At 36.2% G+C, this 12,566-nt stretch overlaps 1 protein-coding gene across 4 annotated transcripts in view; it reads right to left on the bottom strand.

The window, feature by feature from the left end:
- Positions 1-7,748, bottom strand: part of LOC128311840 (olfactory receptor 52L1-like) — a 63,344-nt gene extending 55,596 nt beyond the window's left edge. For 2 of the 4 annotated variants that reach the window (XM_053203581.1, XM_053203579.1), the window contains exon 1: positions 7,342-7,748. The gene's annotated coding sequence lies outside the window, so the exon portion shown is untranslated. The remainder of the gene's footprint in view (positions 1-7,341) is intronic. The other 2 variants (XM_053203578.1, XM_053203580.1) reach the window with 1 other exon arrangement.
- Between the last annotated feature and the right edge of the window lie 4,818 nt (positions 7,749-12,566).

Below are 12,566 nucleotides of genomic sequence, written 5' to 3'. Positions count from 1 at the left end.
ATTGGAAAATAAGAAGTAAAATGTAATCACTTGCAAACAACATGGATGTATGTAGGAAAGCTTAAGATCTGTGCTAATAATTGAATTTAGCAAGATAACATGATACAAAGTCAATACAAAATTGATTTTCTGCATTTCTACAAACTAACTATGAAAAAATTGGAAAACTAAATTTACAGTTATTATGTACAATTGCATCAAAATATATCAAATACTCAGGGATAAACTTGGTAAAATATTTCTGAGTCCCTAAATCACTACTAAGAGAAATTAAAGATCTAACTTAATGGAGAGAAATACTATATTCATGAATTTGTATCCTTGAAAATTGCTCCAACTGTGAGAAGGGTGGGCAGAACATATCATGCAAATTGGTGGCAAAAGAAAGCTGGAATAGCAATATTTATACCGGACAAAATAGACTTTAAAACAAAGACTATAACCAGAAACAAAGAAGGGCACTATATAACAAAAGAGGACAATCCAACAAATATAACCACTGTAAATATTTATGCACCCAACATAGAAGCACCGAAACATATAAAATAGTTAATAACAAATATAAAGGAACTAATCAATAATAATATAATAATAGTAGGGGACTTTAATGCCCTACTTACATCAACAGACAGAGCATCTAAACAGAAAATCAACAAGGAAACAATGGCTTTGAATGACACACTGGAACAAATAGATTTGACAGATATATTCAGAACATGCCATCCTAAAACAACAGAATACAAATTATTCTCAAGTACATACAGAACATTCTCCAGAATGGATCACATATTAGCCCACAAAACAAGCCTCAACAAATACAAGAAGATCAAAATCCATGAATATTTTCTGAGCACAATGCTATGAAACTACAAATCAACAAGAAAAAAACCGGAAGGACCATAAATACATGGAGGCTAAATAACATACTACTAAACAATGAATGGGTCAAGCAGGAAATCAAAGAAGAAATTAAACAGTACATGAAAACAAATGAAAATGAAAACGCAATGGTCCAAAACCTCAGATGCAGCAAAAACAGTTCTAAGAGGGAAGTTTACAGCAATACAGGCTTACCTCAAGAAGCAAGAAAAATCTCAAATAAACAACCTAAATTGCACCAAAAGGAGCTAGATAAAGAATAAACAAAACCCAAAACCAGCTGAAGAAAGAAAATAATAAAGGTTAGAGCAGAAATAAATGATATAGAAACTAAAAAACAATAGAGCATATCAATGAAACGAGGAGATAATTCTTTGAAAAAAACATCAATACAAATGATAAATCATTAGCCAGACTTACCAAGAAAAAATGGAAAGGACTCAAATATATAAAATCATGAATGAGAAAGGAAAAGAACAACCAACACCACAGAAATACAAACAATTGCAAGAGAATATTATGAAAAACTATATGCCAACAAATTGGACAACTTTGAAGAAATGGATAAATTTTTAGAAACATATGAACTACCAAAACTGAAACAGAAAAAAATATATAGAAAATTTGAACAAACCAATAACCAGCAAAGAAATTGAGTAAGTAATTTAAAAACTCCCAATAAACAAAAGTCTAGAACCAGATGTCTTCACAGGGGAATTCTACCAAACATTTAAAAAAGAGTTAATACTTATTTTTCTCAAACTATTCCAAAAAATAGAAAAGAAATGAAAACTTCCAAATTCATTCTATGAGGCCAGCATTACCCTGATACCAAAACCAGATAAAGACTCCACTACAAAAGAGAACTATAAGGGCACCTGGGTGGCTCAATCGGCTAGGCATCTGACTCTTGGTTTCAGCTCAGGTCATGATCTCACAGTTCATGGGATCGAGCCTCACATGGGGCTCTGATCCAGCAGCATGGAGCCTGCTTGGGATTCTCTCTCTCCCTCTCCCTCTGCCCCACTCCCGTTCTCTCTCTCCCAAAATAAATTTTAAAAAAGAGGAACTACAGGCCAATATCCCTGCTGAACATAGATGCAAAAGTTTGACAACAAAATGCTAACAAACCAAATTCAAAATACACTTTAAAAAAATCATTCACCATAATCAAGTGGGATTTATTCCTGGGTTGCAAGGGTGATCCAATATTCACGAATCATTTATTGTGGTACATCACATCAATAAAAGAAAGAATAAGAACCATATGACATTTCACTAGATTCAGAAAAAGCATTTCACAAAGTACAACATCTATTCATGATAAAAACCTTCAACAGAAAAAGGGAACATACCTCAACATAATAAAGGACATCTATAAAAAACCCACAGCTAACATCATCCTTACTGGGGAAAAACAGAGTTTTTCCTCTAAAGTCAGGAACAAAACAAGGATGTCCACTCTTACCACTTTCATTCAACATAGTACTAGAAAGTCCTAACATCAGCAATCAGACAACAACAAATAAATAAAAAGCAGCCAAACTGGTAAGGAAGTAGTAAAACTTACACTATTTGCAGATTAACATGATCCATACATAGAGAACCCAAAAAACTCCACCAAAAAAACGGCTAGAGCTGATTAACAAATTCAGTAAAGTCTCAGGATACAAAACCAATGTACAGAAATCAGTTACATTTCCATACACCAATAATGAAGCAGGAGAAAGAGAAATTAAGAAAACAATACCATTTAAAACTACACCCAAAATAATAAGATATCCAGGAAAAAAACCTAACCAAAGACGTGAAAGACCTATACTCTAAAAACTATACAACACTGATGAAAAAAATTGAAGAGGACACAAAAGAAATGGAAAGATATTCCATATTCACGGATTGGGAGAACAAATATTATTAAAATGTCCATACTATCCAAAGCAGTCTGCACACTTAACACAATCCCTATCAAAATACAAACAGGATTTTTTACAGAACTAGAACAAACAATCCTAAAATTTGTATGAAACCACAGAAGATCCTGAATAGCCAAAGCAACCTTGAAAAGAAAAGCAAAGCTGGAGGCATCACAATTCTGGACTTCAAGTTATTTTGCAAAGCTGTAGTGATCAAGACAAATGGTAATAACACAGAAGTAGATATATATAGATCAATAGAACAGAATGAAAAATACAGAAATAAACTCACAATTATATAGTCAATTAATCTCCAACAAAGCAGGAAAGAATATCCAATGAATGAATTGGATGAAGATCGTCTTTTCAACAAATGGTCTTGGGAAAACTGGACAGCCGAATGCAAAAGACGACTTTCTTATACCAATCACAAAAATAAATTCAAAATGGATTTCCAAATGACATATTTGATAAAGGGTTAGTATCCAAAATAAATAAAGAACTTACAAAACTCAACACTCAGAAAACAAATAATCCAATTTAAAAATAGGCAGAAGACATGAACATTTTTCTGAAGAAAACATACAGATGGCCAAGAGACACATGAAAAGATGCTCAGCATCACTAATCGCCAGCGAAATGCAAATCAAAACTACAATGAGATATCACCTCTCACCTATCAGAATGGCTAAAATCAACAATACGATGAAACAACATGTGTTGGTGAGGATGTGGAGAAAAAGGAATACTAGTGCACTTTTGGTGGGAATGCAAACTGGTGCAGCCACTGTGGAAAATAGTATGGAGGTTTCTCAAAATTTAAAAATAGAGCTACCACACAATCCAGCAATCACACTACTGGGTATTTACTCAAAGAATACAAAAATACTAATTCAAGGGGATACATGTGCCCTTATGTTTATAGCAGCATTACTTACAATAATGAAGATATTGAAGCAGCCTAAATGTCCTTTGATTAATGAACGGATAAAGATGTGGTATGTATATATCTATATATCTATCTATCTATATAGAGAGATCTATATATATAGATAGATAGATAGATAGATAGATATAGATATATATCTGTATCTATAGATACAGATAGGTATAGATATAAGTATATATAATGGCATATTATTCAGCCATAAAAAGAATGAAATCTTGCTATTTGCAACAGCGTGGATGGAGCTAGAGAGTATTATGCCAAGCAAAATAAGTCAGAGAAAGACAAACACCATATGATTTCACTAATCTGTGGAATTTAAGAAACAAAAGAGACAAGCAAAAGGGAAAAAATAAGAGAGACATACACACAAACCAAGAAACAGACTTAATTATAGAGAACAAACTGATGGCTACCAGAGGGGGAAGTGCAGGGAGTGGGGGGATGGGTTAAATAGATGATAGGGATTAAGGAGTGCAATTGTCATGATGAGCACAGGGTGATATATGGAGGTGTTGAATTACTATATTGTACACCTGAAATTAATATATAACACTGTATGTTAACTAACTGGAATTTTTTTTAAAAACCTAAAATTAAATTAAAAAAAAAAAGTAAATGGTTAACCTAAAAAGACTTGAGTGACTACCTACTGGTGCTTTCCATGGGACTGGGGGCTGAGTACTTCTATTCCCTAAGCCAAGCCTTGACATACATCTAAGATCATTGGGGGCTATGGCAAAAGACATCAAGCCTTGATACACACAGGAAAAAAGTTTAAAAAGAGCCTCATGGAGGACCTAGGGAGTACACAAGAAGGTCTAGGGCAATTCTGGGCTCCAATTTGTGCAACAGCCCAGGCCCCAGGGGAGAGGAGAAGTTGTACTCTCAGCAACAAAGGCATAAAAGACAGGTGTAGCCAAGAGAATAGAAGAAGTTACAGAAGGCAGTTCCATTTGGAGAGGATCTCTCCAGGACCTCCTAGCAGGGAGTAACCAGGGGCCAAGGGGAGGGGAGGGCAGGAGGCTGTTTTCTTGCTCTGTTTTCCTAGGTCTTGGTTCCAGTTGCTCTGCCTCTCTTTCTCCCACTCCTTTGGCTTTCTCATCTTGCTTCCTTCATTTAATCCTTCTGACTTTGGCCCTCTTTTTCCTAAGATCTTGCCTACAGAGACAAAAGCCTGAGATCTGGAAAACCAGTGAGAAAAAGGAGACTCAGGTCTCCTCTGGACACGTTAGAGGGAGTAGAAACCCCTGTCTTACAAACGAGCAACCAAAGTCTGCCTCACAGAGCCTGACACAGGGGAGGTTTGCTGTCAAAGCTGAAAGAACGGTGCCAGCAGGAGATCCTCCCATTTAAATTATGGATCCAAGATCCTAAAAAGAGATAGCGATTGAATTTACCCATATCTGATTTTTTAAAAATCAATAACTAGAAATAGACATCAAATTATCATAATAATAGAGAACATTGGTCAGAAAAGTATTAGCCAGCAGTACACTGAAGGGAAAGTTCTAAAGACATTCTACTTCAAGTCTAGACCTAGACACAGATGTTGACTATCACTCTTTCTTTATATTTATAGTTTACAAACTTATAAATGTTTTAATTTAAGATGCAAAATAAAAACTTACAACAGTCAATCTTATCTAATGATAGGAAATACATTCTTCTACCAAAAAAATGTGGGGAAAAAAATTACTGAAAAGCAATTTGCCTTGGAAAGTAAAAGAGTTCTATTTTGAGAAATGTCTTAAAATTTTAACAATAGTCATTAGAAGGTTTCGTAGGTAACAAGCCAATTAGGAAATACAAAGAGAGACAAAAGTAATAATAATAGAAAACATCCCCAAAATATCTATAACAAAAAGGAAAAACACAGATTTCTCAATGGAAAGAATCAATGGGTAAAGACATCAGTTCTCCCATAACTAATTTGTATTTTTTTTAATATAATACTCCAGGGGCGCCTTGGTGGCTCAGTGGGTTAAGCGTCTGACTTCATCTCAGGTCGTGATCTCATGGTTTGTGATCTCATGGTTTGCGGGATCTCAAACCCGCATCAGGCTCTGCACTGACTGTGCAGAGCCTGCTTGGGATTCTCTTTCTCCCTCTCTCTCTGTCCCTCCCCTGTTCTCTCTCTCTCTCTCTCAAAATAAATAAGCTTTAAAAATATATATAATATTCCAAGAAAATAACATTTAAATTAATTAACATTAATTTAAAACATTTTTTGAAGTTATTACTAAGAATTTCCCCTACCATGTGGTAAATACATGTTTTTAGTGACACTAAAAACAGAAAAGATTGTCCTGGGAGGCAGTGACCTTTGAATATATGTTGGAATTTAATATAGGACTAAAATAGTGCATTCAGGATAGTGGGAGAAAAAGGCTTATTTACTGAATGGTGCTGGAACAATGGTTTAACTATTAGTGGGGTGAAATTAATGTACTTTTCACTCCATGTGAAATCTCAAATTCATTTAAAAATTAAATTTAAAATAAACTTCTGTAAAGAATATGCTAGTAAATACTTATTGAAATACTAGATTTTATATTATTAAAAGTTTAAAAGTCATGAAATAATATTAAAAAGTACAATTGTTATGACCACATAAAAATTTGTGTATGCATGTGAGTAAATCATTTTTTAGAAAAGACAGAATTTAATGGAAAATGAATTGGAGGAAATACTTCCAGAAAATTCAACAGAGGTAATACCCTTAAGATATAATGAAATTTTTTTAAGAAGATATAATGAAATCCATACAAATTAATAAGACTGTATACTCCAAACTGAGAACTTGAAAAACATTATTGCACTTAATACTACAAGGTAAGTTGCACATAAAGACAAAAGAGAAAACTAATGAAGAAGCCCATAAATGGAAAATATATCTTTGAAAATGTCAAAGCTCACTCAACAGTGAAGTGAAAACTGAACCAAAATTGAAATATCACTTTTACTCACTCTATTAATAAAGACTTTTAAGTTAAATTTCCTAATTTGGAATGTGATGAAATGGATGGATATGATGAAATAAACACAGTCTTAAACTCTGGGTGTGTAAAGTACTACAATGTCTCTATGAAGCAACATTTCAGTATATTTCAAGATTATTTAAAATATCCATATTCTCCTACAGGGGCAGAATAACCTCTTGAAAGACAATTTGGGGGAGGAGCCAAGATAGCAGAACAGCACGGAAGCTTCTTGTGTGTCTCGCACCCATGAAATACAGCCAGACCAACACTAACCATCCTACACACCTACAAAACTGATTAGAAGATTAACACAACAATCTGCACAACCTGAACCACAGAATTCAGGAGGTATGCAGCACTGAGAGGTGAACTTGGGGAGCGAGAAGCTGTGGTGGAAAGGGGGCCACTTTTGCGGGTGGAGAGAGGACGGAGACTGGGGAGGGGGGCGCATACAGTAAAAGCACCCCTCCCCAAAAACAGCTGGAGAGAAAGTGAAAAATTGGAAACAGCCACAGGGACTAAACCAAAAAGGGAGAAAAGAGAAAGGAGAGGGTTTAAATTCCATTAAGACGGTAAACAAGGGGAGAGCAAAGGCTGCAACTCCACAGTTCAATACCTGGCGGTGCTCTGGTGGGAAAGGTGAATCCCCAGGAACAGAGTGGGGTCCAGGAGGTTCTCAGGCCACACGGGGAAAAGTGGTTCCACTGCTGGAAGGACATTTGGTAGAGGCTGTTGAAGCCACCTGGCCCCAGCAGACCCCGGAAGGCAGCCACATTTGCTGGTGCTGGGGCAAGGTTGTTGAGGGTGAAGCCCAGTGCCAGATGTGTGTTGCAATTTTCCATGGTCCCTGAAATGCTGCTGCTACACTGTCTCATGATCTTTTTTAGGGGCGGGCTGGCAACTGGCCATAGTCTCAGGGCACCAGCAACAGCAGGGTCCAGTGGGCATTCCTGGGTGCAGCCGACATTCGGCCATTACTCATTCAGCCATTGCTCGGTGAGACCCTCCTGCAGACTAGACGGGCGGAGTGGGTCAAAGCCGCAGTCCTGCGGAAGTAAGGGGCCGGGGTAAAATAAACACACCTGACACAAAACTCGGGCGAGAGGTACTGCCCGGGGACTAGTCACGGAGAGTGGAAAAGCGGAGAGTCGATGAGAGCTAAAGACAGAGGACCGGTGCGCAATTGCTGATCGGGGAGAACAGACTGGGTGGCTGGGTGGCACCGTTTTTCACCACTCCCATATATGCATACGCGTGTGTACCAAGAAGCACCGCAACAAGCCACCCCAGTAGGCTAGCAGCGCCATCTAGTGGAGAGCGGAGCTGTTACACCGGGCCCTGCCTAACTGGGCCAACTTCACTCTTCAAGAACACAAACCTCACCGCCGGCTTAATTTATGGACTACAAAGAGCTACATAGACTGACCAACCTCTAGGGGAAAACAAAGCAATTTCAGTCCTACTTCAATCTGTTAGCAGGTTCATCTATTCAATTTTTTTTTCCCTTTTTCCTTTTTCTCTTTTACAATTCTTTTCTTTTTCTTGAATAAAGAGAAAAAAACTCATTTTTATTTTTAATTTTTACTAAAAATATCTCTCTTTAATTTTTATTACTATATTTTTTGCTTTTGTGTAAATTTTCTCAAATTCTACTTTACTTTCATCCTTTTATTATAGTCTACTTCAGTGTACTCACCTTTTCAAATTTTCAAACAATTTCCTTTTTTTCTTTCTTTTCTTCTCTTTTTCCTTTCTTTTCTTTTTCTTGAATGCAGAAACAGAAAAACTTCATTTTTACTTCCAATTTCTTTTAAATATTTTTATTTAATTTTTATTACTATATTTTTTGCTCTTATGTAAATTTTTTCAAATTCTATCTTACTCCCATCATTTTATTTCAGTCTACTACAGTGTATTCACTTTTTCAAATTTTGAAACGATTTTTGTCTTTACTTTTATTTTTTCTATTTTTTATCTTTTTTCTGTCTTTCTTTTCTTTTTTCTTAAATACGGAAAATGAAAAAGTTCATCTTCCTTTTTAATTTTTATTAAAAACATTTTTCTATACTTTTTTTGTACTATATTCTCTACTTTTGTGTATTTTAGTCCACTTTAGTGTATTCACTTTATCAAATTCTCAAACGATTTCCTTTTTTTTCTTCTCCCCTCCTTTTTTTTTTTTTGTTTATTTGTTTGTTTCTCTAATCTGTCAAACCACTTTCAACACTACACCAAAACACACCTAGGATCTAGCATCATCTATTCGATTTTTGTGTGTCTGTGTTTTTAATTTTAATTTTTTTTTAATTTTAATTTTTTTAATTTCAATTTTTCTACCTCATTAATTCCTTTTCTCCCTTCAAAGTGAAAAAAACGATGGAATTTGTTCCAAAAGAAAGAGCACGAAGAAACGACAGCCAGGGATTTAACCAACACAGACACAAGCAAGATGTCTGAACCAGAATTTAGAATCACGATGATAAGAATACTAGCTGGAGTGGAAAATAGATTAGAATCCCTTTCTGCAGATATAAGAGAAGTGAAAAATAGCCAAAATAACATTAAAAATGCTATAACTGAACTGTAATCATGGATGGATGCAGTGGCGGCAAGGATGGATGAGGCAGAACAGAGAATCAGCAATATAGAGGATGAACTTATACAGAATAACGAATCAGAAAAAAAGAGGGAGATTAATACAAAAGAGCACGATTTAAGAATTAGAGAAATCATGGGGTGCCTGGGTGGCTCAGTAGGTTAAGTGTCCGACTTCGGCTCAGGTCATGATCTCAGGTTCGTGAGTTCGAGCCCCACGTCGGGCTCTGTGCAGACAGCTCAGAGCCTGGAGCCTGCTTCAGATTCTGTGTCTCTCTCTCTCTCTGCTCCTCCCCTACTCATGCTCTGTCTCTCTCTCTTTCCTTCAAAAATAAATAAAAACCTTTTAAAAAAAAGAATTAGAGAAATCAGTGAGTCATTAAAAAGGAACAACACCAGAATCATAGGGAAGACAGAGAAATAGGGGTATAAAGGTTATGTGAGCAAATCATAGCGGAAAACTTTCCTAACCTGGGGAAAGACATAGACATCAAACTCCAGGAAGCACAGAGGACACCCATTAAATTCAACAAAAACTGACCATCAACAAGGCATATCATAGTCAAATTCACAAAATACTCAGGCAAGGAGAGAATCATGAAGCAGCAAGGAAAAAAAAGTCCCTAACCTACAAGGGCAGACAGATCTGGTTTGCAGCAGACCTATCCACAGAAACTTGGCCGGCCAGAAGGGAGTGGCAGGATATACTCAGTGTGCTGAATCAGAAAAATATGCAGCCAAGAATTCTGTATCCAGCAAGGCTGTCATTCAAAATAGAAGGAGAGATAAAAAGTTTCCCAGACAAACAAAAATTAAAGGAGTTTGTGACCATTAAACCAGCAAGAAATTTTAAGGGGGACTCTCTGAGGGGAAAAAAGATGAATATATATATATATATATATATATATATATATATACCAAAAGCAACAAATATTAGAAAGGACCAGAAACACCACCAGAAATTCCAATTCTACAAGCATCATAATGGCAATAAATTCATATCTTACAGTACTCACTCTAAATGTCAATGGACTCAATGCTCCAATCAAAAGACATAGGGTAACAGAATGGATAAGAAAACAAGATCCATCTATATGCTGTTTACAAGAGACCCACTTTAGACCTAAAGACACCTTCAGATTTAAAATAAGGGGATGGAGAACCATCTATCATGCTAATGGTGAACAAAAGAAAGCCGGAAGAGCCATACTCATATCAGACGATCTAGGCTTTAAAATAAAGACTGTATCAAGAGATGCAGAAGGGCATTATATCATAATCAAGGGGTCTATCCACCAAGAAGACCTAACACTTGTAAACATTTATGCACCAAAGGTGGCAGCACCCAAATATATTAATCAATTAATCACAAACATAAAGAAACTAATTGATAGTAATACCATAAAAGTAGGAGACTTCAACACCCCACTCACAGCAATGGACACATCATCTAATCAATAAATCAACAAGGAAACAATGGCTTTCAATGACACATTGGACCAGATGGACTTAACAGATATATTCAGAACATTTCATCCTAAAGCAACAGAATATACATTCTTCTCCAGTGCACCTGTAACGTTCTCCAGAATAGACCATACAATGGGACACAAATCATCCCTAAGTAAGTACAAAAAGATCGAGATCACACCGTGCATATTTTCAGACCACAACGCTATGAAACTTGAAATCAACCACAAGAAAAAATTTGGAAAGGTAACAAATACTTGGAGACTAAAGAACATCCTACTAAAGAACAAATGGGCTTACCAAGAAGTTAAAGAGGAAATTAAAAAGTATATGGCAGCCAATGAAAATGATAACACCACAACCAAAAACTCTGGGACGCAGCAAAGGCAGGCATAAGAGGACAGTATATAGCAATCCAGGCCTTCCTAAAGAAGGAAGAAAGGTCTCAGATACACAACCTAACCTTACACCTTAAGGAGCTGGGAAAAGATCAGCAAATAAAACCCCAAACCAGCAGAAGACAGGAAACAATAAAGATTAGAGCAGAAATCAATCCTATCGAAACCAAAGAAACAGAACAGATCAATGAAACCAGAAGCTGGTTCTTTGAAAGAATTAACAAAATTGATAAATCACTAGCCGCTTTGATCAAGAAGAAAAAGGAAAGGACCCAAATGAATAAAATCAAGAATGAAAGAGGAGAGATCACAACCAACACTACAGAAATAAAAACAATAATAAGAGAATATTATGAGCAATTATATGCCAATAACATGGGTAATCTGGAAGAAATGGACAAATTCCTAGAAACATATACACTACCAAAACTGAAACAGGAAGAAATAGAAAATTTGAACAGGCCCATAACCAGTAAGGAAATCAAAATAATAATCAAAATTCTGCCAAAAAAGAAGAGTCCAGGGCAAAAAGGCATTCCAGGGGAATTCTACCAAACATTTAAGGAAGAGTTAACACCTATTCTCTTGACACTGTTCCAAAAAATAGAAATGGAAGGAAAACTTCCAAACTCTTCCTAGGAAGCCAGCATTACCTTGATTCCAAAACCAGAGACCCCACTAAAAAGGAGAAATATAGATCAATTTCCCTGATGAACATGGTTGCAAAAATCCTCAACAAGCTATTAGCCAACCAGATCCAACAATACATTAAAAAAATTATTCACCACGTCCAAGTGGGATTTATACCTGGGATGCAGGGCTGGTTCAATATCCGCAAAACAATTAACGTGATTCATCACATCAGTAAAAGAAAGGACAAGAACCATATGATCCTTTCAATAGATGCAGAGAAAGCATTTGACAAAATACAGCATCCTTTCTTGATAAAAACCCTCAAGAAAGTAGGGATAAAAGGATCATACCTCGAGATCATAAAGCCATATAAAGCAACCCAATGCTAACATCATCCTCAATGGGGAAAAACTGACAGCTTTCCCCCTAAGGTCAGGAACAACACAGGGATGTCCACTCTTGCCACTGTTATTCAACACAGTATTGGAAGTCTTAGCCTCTGCAATCAGACAACACAAAGATATAAAAAGCATCCAAATTGGCCACGAGGAGGTCAAACTTTCACTCTTCGCAGATGACATGGTACTCTGTATGGAAAACCCAAAAGATTCCACCAAAAAACTGCTAGAATTGATTCATGAATTCAGCAAAGTTGCAGGATATAAAATCAATGCACAGAAATCGGTTGCATTCCTATTCACCAAAAATGAAGCGACAGAAAGAGAATCAAGGAATCAATCCCATT

Source organism: Acinonyx jubatus, chromosome D1 (assembly GCF_027475565.1).
Source record: "Acinonyx jubatus isolate Ajub_Pintada_27869175 chromosome D1, VMU_Ajub_asm_v1.0, whole genome shotgun sequence".
In the NCBI taxonomy this organism is placed as follows: domain Eukaryota; kingdom Metazoa; phylum Chordata; class Mammalia; order Carnivora; family Felidae; genus Acinonyx; species Acinonyx jubatus.
Note: the sequence above shows the minus strand (reverse complement) of the source record. Positions and strands in the feature narration are given on the sequence as shown.